This window comes from Pipistrellus kuhlii, unplaced genomic scaffold, assembly GCF_014108245.1.
Source record: "Pipistrellus kuhlii isolate mPipKuh1 unplaced genomic scaffold, mPipKuh1.p scaffold_m20_p_16, whole genome shotgun sequence".
NCBI classification, from domain to species: Eukaryota; Metazoa; Chordata; class Mammalia; order Chiroptera; family Vespertilionidae; genus Pipistrellus; species Pipistrellus kuhlii.
The window spans coordinates 17,748,897-17,769,804 of NW_023425471.1; the positions used below are offsets into that span (position 1 = coordinate 17,748,897).

At 34.0% G+C, this 20,908-nt stretch overlaps 1 pseudogene; it reads right to left on the bottom strand.

Annotated features, from left to right (window-relative positions):
• Positions 1–1,986: 1,986 nt before the first annotated feature.
• LOC118719877 lies at positions 1,987–2,654 on the bottom strand (annotated as a pseudogene).
• Between the last annotated feature and the right edge of the window lie 18,254 nt (positions 2,655–20,908).

A 20,908-nucleotide genomic window follows, 5' to 3' on the forward strand; every position in this document is an offset into this window, starting at 1 on the left:
TCACTCAGCCTGTTGGCCCTCTAATCCCCACCCAAGTCTCCTCTATTTTAAGTAAAATTCCCTTTCCACATCATTGTCATCGTGAGCTTTAAAAAATAAAGATGATCATATTACTCCATTTGATTAAAATGTATCAGCGATCCCCTATTTCTCTTGAAATAAAATACAAAACAGCAAACACAAGCTATAGTACGCTGTATGATGCAGTCTCAGTTTACCCCCCAAGACTCATGTCAATCCATTCATCTATTCACTCTCTAACCAGGCTTGCCTTCAGTTCCTCAAAGGCACTAACTCTTTTAAACCTTGGGTCTTTAATAGATGCATGTTTATAAACCAGAAAACACCTTACCCCCCAAAAGAATATAAATTAGAAAAGTACATCCAATGCCTTCACTTCAAGACCAATTTCTATCTTCAAGCAAATTTATGACCAACAGAAGCTTTGCCAAAGGTAAAAGCTTTTGTTTGCTTGTTTTATATGATCAAAATAATGTAAAACTGCCAAAATGTCAAATTTGTTTACTCATAGATTAAAAATACATCAAAGCTCCCCTCATTATTAAAAACAGAAAACACATATCCATGTAATAAAAATTACCTCCTTCCAATATGGAAATGATATTTTTCAAATAATTAGTGTATTTTCAATCCATTATTTTCCCATTTATTATTTCCCCATTAATCCCTATATACTGTTTTATAATCATACGAATGTTCTTTGTGAGTTCATTAATCATTTTGTCCTAAATAAGTTTCTTTTTCAATATAAAATTACAATTATATCACTAGAGAAAAATAAAGTATAAATAAAAAGAACAAAATACTCACAATTTTATCACAGATATACACTCAACTATTTGAAAAATCATAATCCAAAAGATATTCATCTTTGGGTATCTCTATCTCTCTTATATTCTATCTCAATTCTAAATTTTCTTCAATATATTTTATCCTAAAATCTGTACTATAAATACCATTTTACAGTCCATTTTCAAAATTTTTCAATTATATATATATATATATATATATATATATATATATATATATACAATTTTCTAGGGAAAATTAAATGAAGACATGTACATGTAGGTACTTTGTCCATGTAAAATATTATTTATCAATTTATTACTTTGTTGTGTTTTCATATATTCTGGATACTAGTTCAGATACAGTCCAAATATTTTTCCATTTTGTGCACTGTCTTTTTCTTTTCTTGATAGTATAACTGTAATGCCAAAGCTGTTTATTTTGATGAAATCTAATTTTTATGCCTGTGATTTTGGTATCATATCTAAGAAATTATTGCTTAATCCAAGGTCAAGGATATTTACTCATATTTTCTTCTAAGATTTTTATAGTTTTCACTCTTATATTTAGGTCTATTGTCCATTTTGAGTTAATTTTTCTGCATGGTGTGAGGTAAGCATCCAATTTAATTCATGTGTACGTGTCTTTCTAGTTTTTCCCTCACCACTTGGTTGAATATATAATTCTTTCCCATTTTAATAATATTGGTCTCTTTCCCTCCATTTATGACAGGAAGCCTCTCACAACTCTAGGAATATTGGCTCGGGAGATTTAGAAGCAGCTGCATCTCTACAACTATGGCCAGGTGTTGATAACAGTCTCTGGTGGTATAGTAAGGAGCAGATCATCATAAACAAGAAGCACCAAACTCCAAACCTCTGTCTTATGAATACATCCCCCCAGAGGAAAGCTTTTGTCACACTGAATTAAAGAAACAAGGGTGGGGATTGAGATAAAATGTCATAATCTCACTCTGACCTTTAGTAGATTCTCTTAAATGAATGTCTCTACATTTGTGTGTGTGTGTGTGTGTGTGTGTGTGTGTGTGTGTGTGTGTTAATTTTCAGGGACTTTTAGTGCTTGTTTTATTAAAATTTTCAACAGATGCAGTTGTCTTACTGGAGAGAGTGTCCATGGAGCACTTTGCATCATTCAACAGCATTCATGTCATTGGACTTAAAGGGTGAAATGTTCTCCATCCCCTGACACCTTTGGCGGGGTAGAAGAGTTAGTGTTGGTGGGCAGTGCTCACTTAGTTCTTCCAGGGGACTGCTAGAGACAAGGCTCCCCCTTCTTGTAGAATTTTTCCTTCTCTGTGTCCCAGTATTTCCCAGGACAGGTTCAAATATGCATCACAAAGCTGTTCTGCCCCAGCAGATTACCATTGAAATCTTCAAGTGTGATGATGGGGAGGATGGACTGCTGGTTCATGACCCCACACAGAAGCTGTTACACATGAAGCTACAGTGGATGGGGGTATAGTCAGAGCCCACCTCAGGCGGCTCATAGGACACCAACACAAAATGTCAAAAAAGTGTTTTTGTCATTCAAACACTCAGCATGCAAATTATATTCCATCTGGATAAGATGCTGAGGAGGAGCTATACCATTACTATAGACAGAACAGCACTCATTGTGGGGCAGCTCCTCACAACCTCTGTCATGTGCTCAGATTTCTTACACATGGCCATGGCATGGACACAGGTACTGAGAGGGTGTGAGGAGTTGAACCACAGCTGCATGGAGCAGGTCATTGCCATCTAGCAAAACAAGTTGTTGAAGGTAGGCGAGAATGTGCAGGTTACAGATTTTGCTGTCCCAGAATTCAGAAATCCTAAATGAAAACCTAGTGGTCAGTGCACTCTCACAGCAGGAGCATTGCCCAGCTGACCAATCCATTCCTGCATTCCACCAGTCGGGCTGCAGCCATTCACTCCCTCAATATTCCTGCAGGTCCAATCTCTAGACAAAGGGCCAGGTACCAACAGACCAGCACCACTGGCAGGATCCCCCCAGTGCTGACAGCCTCCTGGAAGTCATCCTTGGGCATTGTGGCTACTTCCCCTCCCTAGATGCTTCACAGCCCAACACTATGCAGGAGGTGGGATGCCCTTGTCAACCCGGGATCTGAATCCATTCCACTGACATTTGCACCCATCCTTGGGAGTCACCTGGTGGCCAATCACATCCTGCACCTCCCATCCCCTTCAGGTGGGCACCAGATACAGGGCTCATGGCTGGCGAGCCTCTCCCAATTGGGACTGACTGGGCTGGGTGCGAACCCACAGCAGATGCAGCAGAGCTGGGATAAACAGGAGTGGCAGGCAGGAGTAGCAGGCAATGTTGGACTGTGGGTTTCGGCCTGATCCCCTCAGGATCAGGGACCCCACCCATGCACAAATTTGTGCACCAGGCCTCTAGTGTAAATTTTATTTAAAAATCAAAATCAGGCCCAACCATTTTATCTAGTGCTTGAGTGTCAACTTATGAATTAGGAGGTTATGGTTTGATTCTCAGTCATGACACATGCCCAGGTTGTATGCAGGAGGAAGCTGACCAATTATTCTCTCTTGTCATCATTGTTTCTATCTCTCTCTCCCTCTCCCCTCCTCTCTGAAATCAATAAAATTATTTTAAAAAATAAAAAAAATCAGAATCTATATAAAATGTGAAATATATAGGGACAAATTTACTTTATGTCATTATCTTTATCTTTTTCAAAAAATGACAAATAAGAACATAAACTTAACAGGAGGATTTAGAAATAGAAAAACATCTTTTTTAATGAATTGGTCACATTAACCCTTGTTCCATGCTTTCAAATGAAAATTTTAAATCTCATTATACTTGAAAATAATTTACCTTTAAATAATATCAATAGTATGCCATCACATAAGCTATAAAAGGAAAAACTAATAATTAGCAACAAGCATCTGAAGAAAAAGGATTGTCCCTATTTTTCACTATTGGTATAGTTGCCCTTATATTACTGCAAAAACAACAAAAAATATTTCCCTGTAATTTTATAATCCACTTCATTTTCAAACACAAAGATAATTCTATCTACCACAGAAATCATCATTTTGCTTCACATATCTCCATGATAAAAATCTTAATATATTTTCTACTTAACTATCTTCAGCGATGAAAACCAATTTTCTATTAGGCAAATGACCTTATTGCTGGACATCTTCAATTTTAAGAACGATTAACAAAATTCAAATACATTTTTGTTATTTGCATTTTTTGAGATTAAAAATTTTAGCATCACACAAGAATATGGACTACAGATTCAATATGTTTTTCTGAAAAAATAAAATAAAAACACATTTCCTAAACACGTTTACTGTTGTTTTTGCAAAGCAATCATTGGTGTTGAGTCTATCACTCAATTTAGATTATGTGCTGTAACAAAAAATTCCAAAATATTAGTATCTTAGTTCTTGCTTATGCTATTTGCTCATTACACTATAGCAGGATGACCACATATTGTTGTCACTGAGGAGGATAGAGTAGCCATGATCTTGAGTACCATTGGCAGCTTGGTCTGAGAGAAAGGAGAACATGGTAAAGCAATGGCTTGTAGATTATCTGTCCAGAAATGTTACAGGTTACTTCAATTCACATTTCATTTGTATTTTTATAAAATTTATTTTTCTTTAATTTTTAATTTTAAAATTATAATTTGCACTCAATATTTCCAGTACCACATGGCACCATAGATAATTATAATAATACTAGAGGCCCAGTGCAGGAATTCATGCATGGCTGGGGTCCTTCAGCCAGGGTGGCGATCAGGACTGATGGAGGCTGTCTCCCAACACAATTTGAGCCCAGGGCCTATTGGGGTAGGCAGACTCAGGGGAGTGACCATGGCAGGTTGGCTGTGAGAGCTCACTGATCACTGGAACAGCTCCTGCATTAAGTGTCTTCCCCCTAGTGATCAGTGTGTATCATAGTGACTGGTCAACTGGTTGTTCAAATGTTTGATAGTTAGGTGGTTTGATTACTTAGGCTTTTGTATAGAGAGATTATAGACTAGATTTCTATGCTGTACTTTACATCCCCATGACTATTTTATAATTATAATTCTATACTTCTCAATATCTTCATCTGTTTTACCCAGTCCCTCAAATGCCCCCCAGCAATCATCAGTCTGGTTTCTGTATCTTTGAATCATTTTTATTTTGTTTGTTTATATATTGTAGCTCTTTAGGTTATACATATAATTGAAATCACATGGTATTCATCTTTCTCTGTCTTATTCCACTTAGCATAACACCCTCTAGGTTCGTCCATGCTATCACAAATGGTAAGATTTCATTTTTTAAATCACTTTCCATTTTTCTAGCATATCATATAGTTAGACCTATCTTCAAGTGGGTGGGGACATGTACCAAGAATGAGAGGCAGAATAGCTGTCAACAGCCATAATGACCACCTTATTGGATTTATTTATTAGAGGCACAGAGAGTATATAATTTATATCAAACTTTTAATTAAATATAAACTTTCAAGATATTTTGTCTATATAAATTAGCTCAATATTTATAAGCAAAGTTTATAAACTGTGATTTTTTTTGTCTTACAGCAGGAATGATTATGTTACTCCACAATTGAAACCTGATGAGAGAAAATAAAATAATAAACTCAATATCTGAGAGCTCTATGTCAAATGCTGGCTTTTTCTCTTGGTACCTGGAGGACTTAATAGAAGATTTTGGATCTGCCCAGCTCTAGATTTCCTCAGGAAGATGGGATTGATATGATCTATCTTATTAGATTGTTGTAGTAATTAAATGAGCTAATATTTATATATACAAAGGGCCTACAAAAGATGGCTTACAAAAAGTTATATCATATCCCTTTTTGTTTTAGATTCTTATTTAAAAATTGATAAGAAAGTATAGTTTTTCAAAAGGTCCATGAATTTGAATCTGCCAACAAATTAAAGAGGAGGCCTAGTGAAACAAGAAGGTATAGGCAGTTGCTCTAATTCTCTTATGCATAAGCAGGAGCCTCAAAAAGAAACATCTAAGAAAGGTATAGCCTGGGGGTGAAGATGTAAAGAACAGGGAGGGAGAGGTAAAGTTGAGAAAGTTTAGATTAATAACTGGAACATGTTTTTATTGCAATTTTGACAATTAGTAGATTAACAGATATTGCTTTTTTTCCGCACACAGTTGATATTTTACATTTACCTTTTCCTCCATATCATTTTTACACTTATATTTTTAATAAATTTAAAAGATATAACTATCTCTGCTTGGATTTAGGCTTTTTCCAGTTCCCCATTAATGTTGATATGTCTGATGATTGTTTAAATGTAATAGCAGTTGTACTTAAGTAGAACATTTCACATCCTACAGTATGAGAGAGTTCCTTTATTTATGCTCAATACCTAACCTGGACCAACTGCAGACAGCTAAGCAGATACAGTGAATACTAATCAAAAGAGGAAGAATGGCTTGGTTGTGGTCATGCCTTAACAAGAAAGTGCTTTTCCAAAAAGGCTATCTGTTTTATATGCTACCTACATATTCCAAGTGAAAAGAGCCATTTCACAGCAACTGTAGAATGTACATGAAGAAAAGATTTATAATTTTCTTTTCATGGTACATAAACTAGAATTGAAAATTGAAGCCATCTAGTATTTTATTTTTGTTATAAATGCATTCAAGTTAGCACACATTAGATTTCATTACACATAACACACACTCAGAACTCTTTCACTAGTTTGAAGCCATCATTGGCAAAGGTAGAAGTTCTCTGTTTTCAATGAGAAACATTTAATTCAACAAAAGGCATGAAATCAACTATCCATGCTAAAATTACCCAATAAAATTTTCAGTTTCTCTGTGACTAAAATCTTCCTGGTTTGCTGATAAGGAAATTTGAAACAAAGCTAAGTGCAGATACAATGGATATTTAAAATTATCAGGGATGTCTGGGTTCATGGAAGATTTGGCAGTGATTACTATCTCTTCTCTTTATTATTTAACAGTGCAAACCTCAATAATCTAATCAATGGAGGTTAAACATAATAGCTGTGTAGCAGATACAGGGTACGAAACCAAAGATTTCTAAGATTTACGGCCAGCTACTTTGCCATTGTGGTTTCAGAGACAATGTCGTTTTTGCAATGAAAAGACCAACTAACAAGGTGCAATAATAAACAAACAAACAAATAAATACAAAGAAATGAAACAAAAAATAAAAAAATAATATCTATGAGTTTCTTCTCCTTAGGGAATTTGTATGAAACTAAAGGCAGTATCTGCTAGAAGTATTATAGAAAGGCAAGAGGGTAAATTAACATTATAAGAACATCAAGATCACTAAAAGCCAGGCACATCTGGTTTAGGAAGAAGGATGGGTTTGCACTCTAGTAAAATTACTTGTGGAAGCCAAGAATCAACTCACTTTGCAGTAAGGTCTTAGGAACCATACTCATTCATTCCATTTCAAATTTGCATGAACCTTCTCAACGTATTAACTGGGGACTTTGACAACGCCATCAGATAAGATCAGGTGGTTCTCTCAATAGTAATTTGCTTGGTATGTTTTTCTTTTAAGGAAGATATACCAAGCATAATGATACTAAGATGTTGTGAAATCTTTTATAAATTATAAACAAAACGTATTTATTATTCAATTTGGATTTAACAAAATTAGGCTTTAAGTTTTTTTTCTTATTATAAAAACACTCATAAGATAACTTAAATACTGCATCAAATCTCACCACATCAGAGATTGTGTGTAAGTATATTAGACATTGTTCTTTTAATATTATTTTCTCTACATAGACATATATAATTTTATATATTGGTTATGATGCATATATTTTTAGATTGGTATTATATGATCAATATTTATTAATGTTAGTAAATATTCTTGAAAACATTTTAATAATTGCATAACGTTCCATCACAGTTATATATCAAGATTCATTTAACTGATCATTTATTTGCCAACAACTGAGTTAATGGATGTTTTCTTCTTTTATCCTATTAAAAAGAACAACCTTGTCTATATTATTTAATCATGTCCTTAGGGAAAGCTTCAGAAGATAAATTGTTGGGTCAAAGGATCAAATATGCTTTTTATGCATATTGCTAAAGTGCTTTCAAAAACCATTAGACTGATTTATAATCCCACCAACAAGAAAGGGCACGTCCACCTTACTGACTGTTCTGCCCTACTGACCATTTGCAATTTGATGGGCAAAAAAAACAAACCAAAACAAACAACAAAACCTACTTGCTTTAGTTTTTCTATTAATCATTTGAACATATGTTCATATTCATTAATATTTATAGGTGATCTATATGTTATCTTTTCATTTTTTTAATTTTTCTATAATTAAACTATTGTATATTAAGCCAAAATAAAGAAAATATGAAAGTAAACTTCAACTAAGAATCATGGCTATAACAACTTGCAAATTTAAAATGACAGCATAGTGCCAATTTTTAATTTTTTTTTCTTTTTAAAATATACAGTTTATTGTATGCCCATTATATTCTTTTTTAAATTTCTTTATTGATTAAGGTATCACATATTTGTCCTCAACCATTCCAATCCCCCACCCCTCTCCACTCATGCCCCACACTGTATTGTCCTTGACCACTGGTTAGGCACATATGTATGCACATAAGTCCTTTGGTTGATCTCTCCCTTTTATCTTCACCCTCCCTTTGAGGTCCAACAGTCTGACCCATGGCTCCTTGTCTCTGGGTTTGTTCTTGTTCATCAGTCTATGTTGTTCACTCTTTCCCCCAGATGAGTGAGATCATGGACATCTCATTTAGCACTATCTCCTAGGTAATTTAAATTATGAAGAAATACAAATGAATTATATAGATAACTAATATGCTTTTTTATTACCTGGATATTTATAATATTAAATTGATTTGATGTACTTTGTTCCCTCTCTTTTCAATGCATTTTAAACATTGTGTCAACTATTTTTCCAATAAGTCAATGAATTTTTCAGTAATTACTTATAAGTACTAATAAATATCTTTGAACTTATTCATACATTTTAGTTTAACAGAGTACAAAATGATATAAAATAGTATATATTAGATCTGTTTATAAAGGACATCCAAAATAGAGACAAATATTATCTTTCCAACATTTAGAAATCTATAATTCATTTAGTAGAAAATAACAATGTAACATCAGAAGTGCAATTGCTTACTTGCCTAATTCACTATACGTATGTATTCAAGAGTTTTCTCTTTTCCTTTGTTCCTACATTATAGGAAATCTCAGTCTTATAAGTGCCATTATGAACCATTAGTTTTTCTCCCATGGTGAAATGATTAAATCATAGCAATAATTTAAGAATACACTTTATTTGACATCTCTGGTGATAGATATCAGCCACTTGAATGTCTGTGTACAGAGGAAAACTGCAGAAGTTTCTACCCAAACATAACTTCTGAAGAGTTAAAAGATATAAAAGGAAATTTAGTGAGGAAGAGAGACAGAGAGTAGCTCTTTTGGGACTACGATACAAAATATTCTAAGAACTAGGCCCTGGGGATCATAATCTACTAGTCTCTCTGAGCCATATGCAATGGATAGGTATTTCTGACTGATACATTATGGCTATGAGGCATAACATGCAATTGGGATGAGAGAGCTAAAAAGAGCCACAGAGACAAGTCTCCAGCTTAACCTTTCTCTGCATGAAGGAATTTCCTTTACCGCATTTGGATGACTGGCCATTTACTCCTGACCATGAGTAGAAACTCTTGCTTAATTCTACATGTGTTCTACTCATTTAAAAAAATTGTATTGCTTTTTAGAGATATAAAGGGAGAGGGAGAGGGAGAGGGAGAGGTAGAGAAAGAGGAAGAAAAACAACTATGTGAGAGCCTGCACACCGCTACAAGGAATCAAGCCCACAACCATGGCATGTGCCCTTACTGGGAACAGAACCAGCAACCTTTCAGTGCATGGATGATGCCCAACCAACTGAGCCACACTGGCCAGGGCTACGAACTTTTTAAAATGAATTTATATCAAGGTCTTGGGGTACACAAATAAAGATATAATTTCTGACCTCAAAACATTTTATGTGGGACAGAGATCTAAATAATTTAATATGCAGTATATTTGATTAAAAAAATAAATGCTTGATTTCCATAGGATTATAGAAGCAGGGCTGTGCCAGAAATGGGGAACATAGAGATCATATGGTAAATGGCCCAGACAGTGCAACACTCCAGGTATATTCAGGTGGATATTAATGATCCAGATTTCGCATGTCTGGATCAAAGGAATATAAGTGTAATGTTGGAAATGAGGTTAGAGAAGTAAGTTGAGGCAATAATGAAAAGTCTTGCATAGCCATAAAGAACAAGACTCTGATGCTGAGTGCAAACAGTTGAGATCAGGTATTTAGAACACATTATGGTGCTGGACTAAGTTCAAATGTGCCATAAACTAGCTGGTGACTTTGGACAAGTTGCTTAGCTTTTCTATACCTCAGTTTATTTAACTGAAAAATGGGGATACTCAGAATATTTATCTTGCTAGATTATTATGAAAATTATCTGACAATTTTTGTGAAGTGTTCAAAATATTACCTTTTTAATAACAGAATTCACTAAATAAGTGCCAAGTATGGACTAGAGCAGATTCCAGATGATGAGCTCTGAACTTCACTAGTGATAAAAACGACAGAGAAAGGCAGAATACATGTTTATATTAACTGTAGACACAATATATATTACACAGTTCTTTCTATGGCAAAACTAAATCCACTAGCCTTCATGTAAAGAACTCAGTTTCTCCTTGTTGATTCTAGTTCTACCTATCACAGAACAGACTTACATATAATACAAATTCAGATGTTATAATGTCTTGCCAATAATACATATATATGTTATTGTATTTATTGGGGTAACACTGAATAACAAAACATTACAAGTTTCATATTTTTTAATTCTGAAAAATATGGGAAGATAAAAGAGTTTGATATTTTACTCATGGCTTCAAAAAGAGAACAAGATCAGAAATGTCACTGAAAAAACTTATAGCTCAAAGAGACAGCAGGCAGTACAGAGAGCAGAGACTCTAGTGCCAGGGCAGAAAGCAAAGCAGGGAGTCACAGGCAGACATTTAGGAAAGGCAAGAACAAAAAGCATTCACTATTTAGCCATTTGCAATAACATGGAAGGACCATGAGAATACTATGCTAAGAAAAGTAAGTCATGCTCAAACCGGTTTGGCTCAGTGGTAGAGCGTCGGTCTGCAGACTGAAAGGTCCCAGGTTCGATTCCAGTCAAGGGCATTTACATTGGTTGTGGGCACATCCCCGGTAGGGGATGTGCAAGAGTCAGCTGGTTGAAGTTTCTCTCTCATTGAGGTTTCTAGCTCTCTATCTCTCTCCCTTCCTCTCTGTAAAAAATCAATAAAATATATTTAAAAAAAAAAGAAAAGAAAAAAAAGAAAGTCCAAAAAAAAATCCCATTTACTTCAAACTGATTTCTGCCACATCTTTTCCAAACTCTGTAATATTCTGAACACCAAATTTTTCAATATAAAATTTAAAATGTGAGGAACAAAACACACACACACACACACACACACACACACACACACACACACAAATGTTAGCCAGTACTGAGTAAAGTTTGCCAATTATTTTACTTGAAAACACACAGATAAAGTCTATGTTTAGACAGTCATGTCTGTGATACCTCCACCAATCAACAGTTGATGCACACTGCCATTTACTCTGAATGTGCCAGAAACTACAAGCTACATATGCCATCCAGTAAACTGTTCTTTGCAGAAATCCCTCTATGTCAGACATTGTTCTTTTTTATTATTTGTATTTATTTTTTATTTACTTCCGAGAGAAAGGAGAGGGACAGAGAGATAGAAACATCAATGGTGAGAGAGAATTATTGATCAGCTGCCTCCTGTGTGCCCCACAGCGTGGATCCAGCCTGCAACTCAGGCATGTGCCCTGAGTGGGAATCAAATGGTGATCTCCTCATTCATAGGTAGACAAACCACTGAGTTACCTCGGCCTGGCCAGACACTGTTCTAAAATCTAAGACTGACAGTGTCAATGGCACAATACTCCCAACACTGCCTTTCTATAGGTCTATTTGCTACTGGCTTACCTCCTGCCTGAGTCCCCACCCAACCTTGACATTTTCCAAGTAAGGATCACATTCCAAGGTCACTGACATATAAATCTTTTGTAGTTAAAACTTTTTTGAGATTTTAAAGGAAATAAGTCTTCTGAGTCAATTATGGAGTTACATTTTAAATAAAATGAAACTGTTTTAAAAAGAAAAACAGAAATTACTTTCTAGTATCCTGAGGCAAACAAAGTCCTTGTTTATAAAATCCTTTTAAAATATTTCTCCAATTTGTTCCTTAAAGGAAAAAGCCAGTATTTCTGGCAGAAAAAAATTACAATTATGTGTTTACAGAAGTAGATATTTAGGGCTTTTACTAACTCTGCATCTTCAAAAGTTCCAAAATGGATTTTTTTTTCTTGCTATTTTTTTCCATGATGTCCATTCTACAAATGGTGAGTATATTTATAGAAATGAGTCATAACTACTCCTTTAAATGCTTCATTGTTCCTTATTACTGGAGGAAGGTTCATGATGTTAATTTTGGAAATTCTAATATTTTCTTAGGTGCTCCAAGATTATTACACGTAGTTAGTCTCACAGCAGGGGTATCCATACAGTGTTCTATTTGTGAGTAGGATGTCAGCCACTGCAGACTATTTGCTTAAAAGTGCTGGGCTATCTCCAATATAAACAAACATGTGAAACCACATAGTCAGTAAACATTTTATAGACAATAAGAGAGCTCAAATGACATTCATTTGGCCTTTAGAGAAGATGCATTTGGGGCATTTTATATTATATTATATATTATTTTATTTTATTTTATTTTATTTTATTATTTTATTTTATAAAAAAAGAACTGAATCCAAACATCATTCACAAGGGAACACTAAAAGTACACAAAAGAGCCAAGTGAGACTTTTTAATATGTATATGTTCTTTTAGGAAAATTATTCTGGTTCCTGCAGATGATTAATAATACCTGCTGCATTTGCATAATTCATGGAACTAAATAATTAATAGGATTATAATTATATTCATAATTCTTTATCAATTGAAGTTAATAACTTTGGTCTACTGTGATGTGCTATGTTATTGAACTAAAACCTATACTTCAAAACAATGATTCTAGTTAATATTAGAAATGCACATTACATATCTAAAATTTTCTTTATATGCCCTAGTAAATTTTAGTAAATTAATACTAGTATACATTCAATGAGAAGAACAAAGGTATTTTAAAATCTGGAAATCTGCCTGTACATGGTGGGGCAAAAGTAGGTTTACAGTTGTGAATACATGAAACAGAGTTTATTCTTGTATTGTTTTTTAAATTATTGTATTTTTTCCATATGAACAACTGTAAACCTCCTTTTGTCCCACCTGTATGTAAGTATAAACATAAAGAAATATCTGTATGTCTACAGATCTATTTATGCATCTATACATAGATATATAGATCTGCATTCATTCTTTGACAAAGAGATGACATATCTTTTATTTCAGGATAAGTGATAGACAGGTCACCTTTTTATTTGAAAATAATAAGGATGGGTCTATGAATATTTTTTCTTTGCTTAATCCCTTCACTTTTTTCACCCAGATTTCAACCCCCCTCCCTTAGCTGTCACTTTATTCTCTGTATCTATGAACATCTATTTGTTACCAGAAAGAAAGGGTGATAGGGGAGGTAGAAGAGCTTAAAGGGGGGACAAATGGTGATGGAAGGAGACTTGCCTTGGGATAGTGAACAAACAATACAATACACAGATGACATATTATAGAATAGTACTCCTGAAACTTATATAATTTTAATTAACAATGTCACCCCAATGCATTCAATATTTTTAAAGGATGTACAAGGTACAAAAATTTGTATAAAATCTACCTATCAGTAGATAGGTCATTCGTTGGCCTTTTGTGAAAAGTTATTATTACCTTAAGACTTGAGCAATGTGTTCAAAATATTTTTTTTATTATGCATGTATGGAGTGACTATATTGCTAGAGTAAAAATTAAAGCAAAACAGAATTATATGGGAAGCCTTAAAATACCATCCCTCATTTCCACTTCTACCAAGAATAAAGTCTGAAAACATTTATTGTGATATTTTGTTTTTTATTCATTCATTAACAATAATGTCCTTATCCATGACTAAAATTCAAAAGCAAAAAGGACTTCACATTTATTACTAAAATTATTATTATTTTGTTGTTAACCCTCACTTGAGGATATTTTTCCATATACATATATTTTTTTATTATATTTTTTTTCCTGAGTGGAAGGGAGGAGGAGAGAGAGAGAGAAAGAAACACTGATTGATTGCCTTCTGCATGCACCCCAACTAGGGCTAGGAATCCTAGCCTGCAACCATCTGCAACCAAGGTACATGTCTTTGACTGGAATCAAACCTGGGACCCATCAGTCCAAGGGCTGATGGTCTGTCCACTAAGCATCTATTCACTGAGCCAAACTAGCTAAGGCGGGCTTTGTGTTTAAAGAAAAATTTAAAGATAATTAATGTGTGGTTTCTGGGGTAAACAAAAGTAAAACTAAGGCATTTTTTTTCTACTCAGAAGATGTAAGAGTTAAAATAACAAAAATGAAAAGCTTCAACATAATTAAGTCTTCTTTCAAATAGCTTATATTATAAAATATTTTGGGGTTTTATTTAAAACATCAATATTGTTAAAATGACATTTGAATGGAAAAATAATAATTTTATTCTACGATATATGCACTGTATTTGAAAATGCTTGGAACCAATTTTAGCTTCCTGATGTTTTATATTTTTTGTTGAAATGATTTCATAAACACAAGTCTTATCTTTAATTTAAATTAATTTTATTGAAGTTAAAATTTAATAAACTTATAAATTCTATAACATATCATCAGAATATTGATTTGTGTGTTTATCACCCAAAGCCAAGTCTCCATCTGTCACCATTTATCACCTTTAATCCTCTTCTACCTCCCCTGACCCAGCTTTTCCTCTGTTAATCATCGTATTGCTATCTGTGACTGTGAGTTTTGTTTTTTATCTTAATCCCTTCACCTTTTTCATACAGTCCTCAGCCTCCCTCTCTTCTTACAGCTGTCAGACTGTTCTCTGTATCTATGAGTCTATTTGTATTTTATTTGTTAGTTTATTTTGTTCATTAGATTATACATATAAGTCTTATACAGTACATTCTTGATTAAATATATTCCTATGTATTTTTGATGCAATTATAAGTAGGATTGTTTTCTTAGTTTCTCTCTTTGATAGTTAATTATTGGTATATAAACATGCAACTGATTTCTGGACATTTAATTTGTATCCTGCTACTTTAGTAAATTCATTTATCAGTTCTAGTAGTTTTTGATAGTTCTCTATATATAATATCATGTCATTTGCAAATAATGACAGTTTGACTTCTAGATTTCCAATTGGATGCCTTTTAGTTCTTCTTATCTGACTGCTGTGCTAGCACTTCCAGTCTTATCCTATACTAGAGGCCCAGTGCACACATTTGTGCAGAGTGGGGCCTGTGGGATTGTGCTGAAACCAGCTCTCCAACATCCCCTGAGGGGTCCTGGATTGTAAGAGGGTGAAGGCCAGGCCAAAGAACCCCATTGGTGTACAATTGGGTTCAGGGAAGGATAAAGGAGGTTGGCCAGCTAGAGAGGGACTGTGGGAGGGCTCCAGGGAAAGTCTGACCCATCTTGCTAAGAGCTGTTTGGCCAGACCCCAGCAGCAAGCTAACCTACCAGTCAGAGCATCTGCCCCCTGGCGGTCAGTGCATGTCATAGTGAGTGGTTGAGCAGCCATAGTATATCATTAGCATATTATGCTTTGATTAGTTGAACAGATGACCAGATGACCAAACACAGCATATTAGGCTTTTATTATAAAGGATAATAAAAGGCTAATATCAAATCAACCTAACAGTGCAACAACTGGTCACTATGATGTGCACTGACCACCAAGGGGCAAACACTCAATGCAGGAGCAGCCCCTGGTGGTCAGTGCATTCAGCCAGAAGCCCTGAGCTGGGCTCATGGCTGGCAAGGCAAGTGCAGCAGTGATGGTGGGAGCCTTTCCAGTCCCTGTGGCAGCACTAAGAATGTCTGACTAACAGCTTAGGCTTGTGGGAAGTGAGCCTAAGCCATCAATCGGATATCCCCCAAAGACTCCCAAACTGTGAGAGAGTACTAAGGGACCCTCTCAAGTGCATGGATTCCATGCACTCGGCCTCTAGTGTTGAATAAGAGTGGAATTAAAACCTGACACTTCTCAGAGAGAACCACTGCAGCTGAGATATCCCTTAGGAATATCAGCTGCTGCCCATAGGATCAGACCCATCCCTTTTCACATCTCCGTTCTTCCTCCAAGTCTCAATGTGGCTTTTTCTGAAAATCCATGGTTATAATACTTTTCTTCAGTCAGTTATTCAAATTTATTACTCTATAATTTAGTTCTAATTCAAGTTTTGTCCTGGGAACGGTGAGTGTAATTTCCGCCTACTCCATCCTCACCTTAGGTCAAGTACAAAATTGCTTATTATAAAAGACTAAATATTTTGTTTACTACAAAAGATTAAATATTTTATATCAAAGTCTTAAATTTAAAATCTGTGATATAACATAACTAGAATATTCCAGTAGATTATAGATAATCTGAGTTTTAAATTAACTCTCTTCTCAAATGATTATGCTTAGAAAATCACCAGCCATTATTATGTTCTGAAAAAACACATAAGATCTATAGTAACATGGAACCAGTGATTAATATTTTCCTTCTTCCAAGAGAAGCTCACTTCTTTAAAATGGGCTTACAGTCCTGCCACTGTGGGCTCAGTGGTTGAGTGTCCACCCATGAGCCACGAGGGCATGGTTAGATTCCTGGTCATGGCACATGCCAAGGTTTCAGGCTTGATCACAAGTAGGAGGCATGCAGCAAGCAACAGATCGATGATTCTCACCAGTAATGTTTCTATCTCCCTGTCCTTTTTCCTTCCTCTTTATGAAATCAATTTAAAAATATAAAAAACTGGCTTACAATACAGAGAATATAATCTAAATTATTCATTTTAATGAAGTCATTTTCCATTTTTTTTCTTAGCAGATACAGTGAATTAAGAAATTATTTATGTAAGTTTTGCATCTTAAGTATGCTTTAATTCTGTAAAAGTGGATTATTCTTTCATGCCCTGCCTCCAATTGGTTAACATAATTTCAAATATAAAATAAAGATCACCAATCAAGGTTTATTATTTTAGTTTAGTTGATATTTTAATTCAAAGTTCTCAAGATGTTCTAAAAATAATATTTAATAACAAAAATATCATACTGAAACAAATGAAATTATTGAATTTCTAACTGTTAAAGCAAATATCATATTGAACTAATATATTAATATTTGAGTTAAAGTGTTTTATATTGTGTGTATGTGTGTGTGTGTGTGTGTGTGTGTGAGTGTGTATGTGTAAAATTTAGAGAACTGCACAAGGAATTTCTTCAAAGCATTTTTTGAAAGAGATAGAAAATTTTACAATTTATCAATGTCATTAGTTACTGATAACTCACTCCCATGTACACAGCTCAGTTTTAGATGTGTATATAAAGAACATAAATTAAAAGATAACTAAAAAAAAATGTTATTTCCATGTACCAAATGGTGCAGGGGGTTGGAAATTAGGGATTTTATCATTTATGTGGCTAGCATAATAAAAAAAGAAAAAAAAACATAATAAAAAATGAGTACAAAATAGATGGCTAAGAAAATAATCAACAGAAAAAGTGGGGGGAAAACAGTAAGGAGAAAGATCATTTAAGATGATAAATGAGATGAGTACATGAGATGAAAAAAAACAAGTTTTCCAGCTAGGGAAAAATATATTGTTTTCTTTAAAAAACACACAGAATCAAGTCATTTCAACTTTATGACATTCTTGGTACTGGTCATACAATTTCTATATAATGGAATAAAATAATAAATAATATATACCTGGGGGTTTAACTGATGTATAACTTAATTAACTTCTTAGAAACTCAAATACAGCTAAATAATGAACCTGGAAAATCTAAATGCCTTTGGAAGTATGGGCTCTACAACGTGCCAGTGGCTTAGAAGGAAGAATGACAACCATACAGTCATTTCTTGTTATTTGCAGTATTTGCGTTCAATAAAATCACTATGAACACGGAATTAGTGACTACTGAAGAACTTAACTTAGAGGAAATACAGTGTTAGGTTCCTACGAGCATCTAGTTACAACATTTTTGTGAACTGATCAGTACATATCCTTGATTTATGAATGTTTCTGTTTATGGACAGCTTATTTAATAAATAAATGTTGATTCATTAACACTGAATTCACAGCCATCAGCACTATAACCCATGCCTGAACAAAGCTTTTCTAACATGTTTTCTCTGTAAGTCACATCACGGCCTTGTACTTAGGAAGACCAGACAGCAGTTCATCACAGGGCTTGGAGGTCATTTTAAACAGCAAAATCAAGAGAAAAATCACAACAACTGTGCCAAATATGTCATTACATAGACCATGTAAAGGACATGTATACAGCATGAGAGGTCAAACAGAATATAGAGTGTCATCTTATTTGACCTCAGCTAGGAGTGTGTATGCTGGGCAACTCATTTCTTTTCTTTTCTTTCTTTTTTTTTCTTTTTTTGCTACTCTCTGCATACGCAATGAAAGTTCCATGAATCTTGATATTGGGTTTAAAAATAAATTTAAACAAGTCAGAAAATGTATAAGTATGGAACCTGTGAAAAATGTAATTATCTGTATAAGCTTTCCATCAGTGTACTTCTTAAATGTACCCTTTTTGTAAAGCACAGCATCATTTTAAGTTGCAAATAAATCGTGAATGCTTTTCATCCCTTTCAGTTATAGTATTTGTGCCAAAAATGAAATTATAGATTTGTGTATATTGTTGGCTTTCTCTAATTACTTGTTTTGAATGATCTGAGCAGAGATCAACCACTGGGTTAAATTGTACACTGTTACTGTAATATCCAGACTTTGTCAAGCACTAAGGTTAATAAATATTGTTAGTTAAGGTGTACCAACATTTTAAGCAAAATAATTACAAACTTCTCAATCTACCAAGTAAGTAGAATAAGGGAAAAGATAATTCCAAGAGCATATATGTTACCAACTGAAGAACTATATAATTAATTCAGTCACATACAGAACTACTTAAAACTTCAGTGTCTTCTTATTAAGCAAAGTAGATATAAGAAAAATGCAAAGGAATGTAATAAACATAACAAATACAAAGCTGAATTTCTAAAGTGTGGAAATTGCAAATGGACTATAGGCAATTTACTTTGAAATAGGTATGAAATCCAGATTTTCATAGTAACTGTCACTTTGTATACTAAAACCTGTTCATCAATGAAATGAAAAACCTAGATATCCATATACCTTGATGATGTTTACCATGAATTTCATAATTCTAAACCAAGACCAATGTATTCTACTCACAAATTTGTGAGCTGTTATTGGAGGAAGACATCTGAATGTGGTGTGTTATAGATCTGTGTGCACATGAGTGTCTGAGAGTATTTTTGTTGTATAAAGGTAAGATGTGCAAATAGTAAGATGAGCATTTAAAAAAGTTTGCCTTAGTAAAACTTCCCTGTAAAGTCATCTGGACAACTGGACAAGGGCTATTTATTTATTTATTTATTTATTTATTATTATTTTTTTGGGTGCTACAGAAGAGAAGGTTTTAAAGTCATCAGTCACTTTTCAAAAAAAAAAACTTATGCTTCATGTGTCTTTGTCTTATTGTGTTGATGAAGAGTAGTGATATGGTGCTAGTGCAGTACCTTTGCAACCCACTGAATCAGCACATTAATAGTAGAACTGTTTATTAGAACTCTAAGAAATTGTCATGTTGGGGTAAAAACTGATAAAATATTAGCCATTTCATATGGTTCAACCTATATGTTTATATTACATATACAGATTTTGTATATATGGAAGAATGGATAAGTGAAATTATTGGTGTACATATAATTGTATGAATTTAAAAACTGTGCTCAGAGAAGTAAAAATTTTTTAACAGACTTTTCATTCTAAAAGTTATCATATATATATATATATATATATATATATATATATATATATGAATAATTTAAAAATTAAGTTTTAAAAATTATTTTATAAGCTTAAAAATTAAATATGTACATGTTCACTTCCCCAATATTAATTAATATATTAACCCAAGAATTGGAGAATTGGTCTAAGCTGGTTTGGCTCAATGGATATGTTGGCCTGTGGACTGAAGTGTCCCAGGTTTGAATCTGGTCAAGGGCACATGCCTGGATTGCAGGCTTGATCCCCAGTAGAGGGCATGCAGGAGGCAGCAGATCAATGATTCTCTCTCATGGTTGACCTTTCTACCTCTCTCTCTCCCTTTCTCTCTGAAAGCAATACAAATATATATATATATATATATATATATATATATATATATATATATATATATATATATATTTTTTTTTTTTTTTTTTTTAAAGAATTAGAGAATTGGCCTTACTCTCTTCTAAAATCTAATGTTTTTCCCCCTAAGATCCTCATGTTTACAGAACACTCCTCAGACATTAGTATAATTTTACTTAGAATTTAATGATAGTTATTTTACAATGAGAAATCAATATCAATATATTTATTCATAATCAGAAAATGTAGAGGACAGTAATACTTAAAAGAACCATAAGTATAATGTATGCAGGAAAATGAGACAAAATTACATAACTTGAGTTAAATTGAAATCTCCGCCCCCCCCCCATACACACATACAGGCATACACAAGCAATATGGATTTGTCTGAAAATGCCTAGAGAGACAAGAGAAATGTCAAGGTCATTCTGGCCATCCACTGACCTCCCAGGGGACTCATTGATTGGCCTCCTCCTGCATGCCTCTCTACTAGGAACTTATCCCCAAACCCAGGCATGTCTCCTGAGT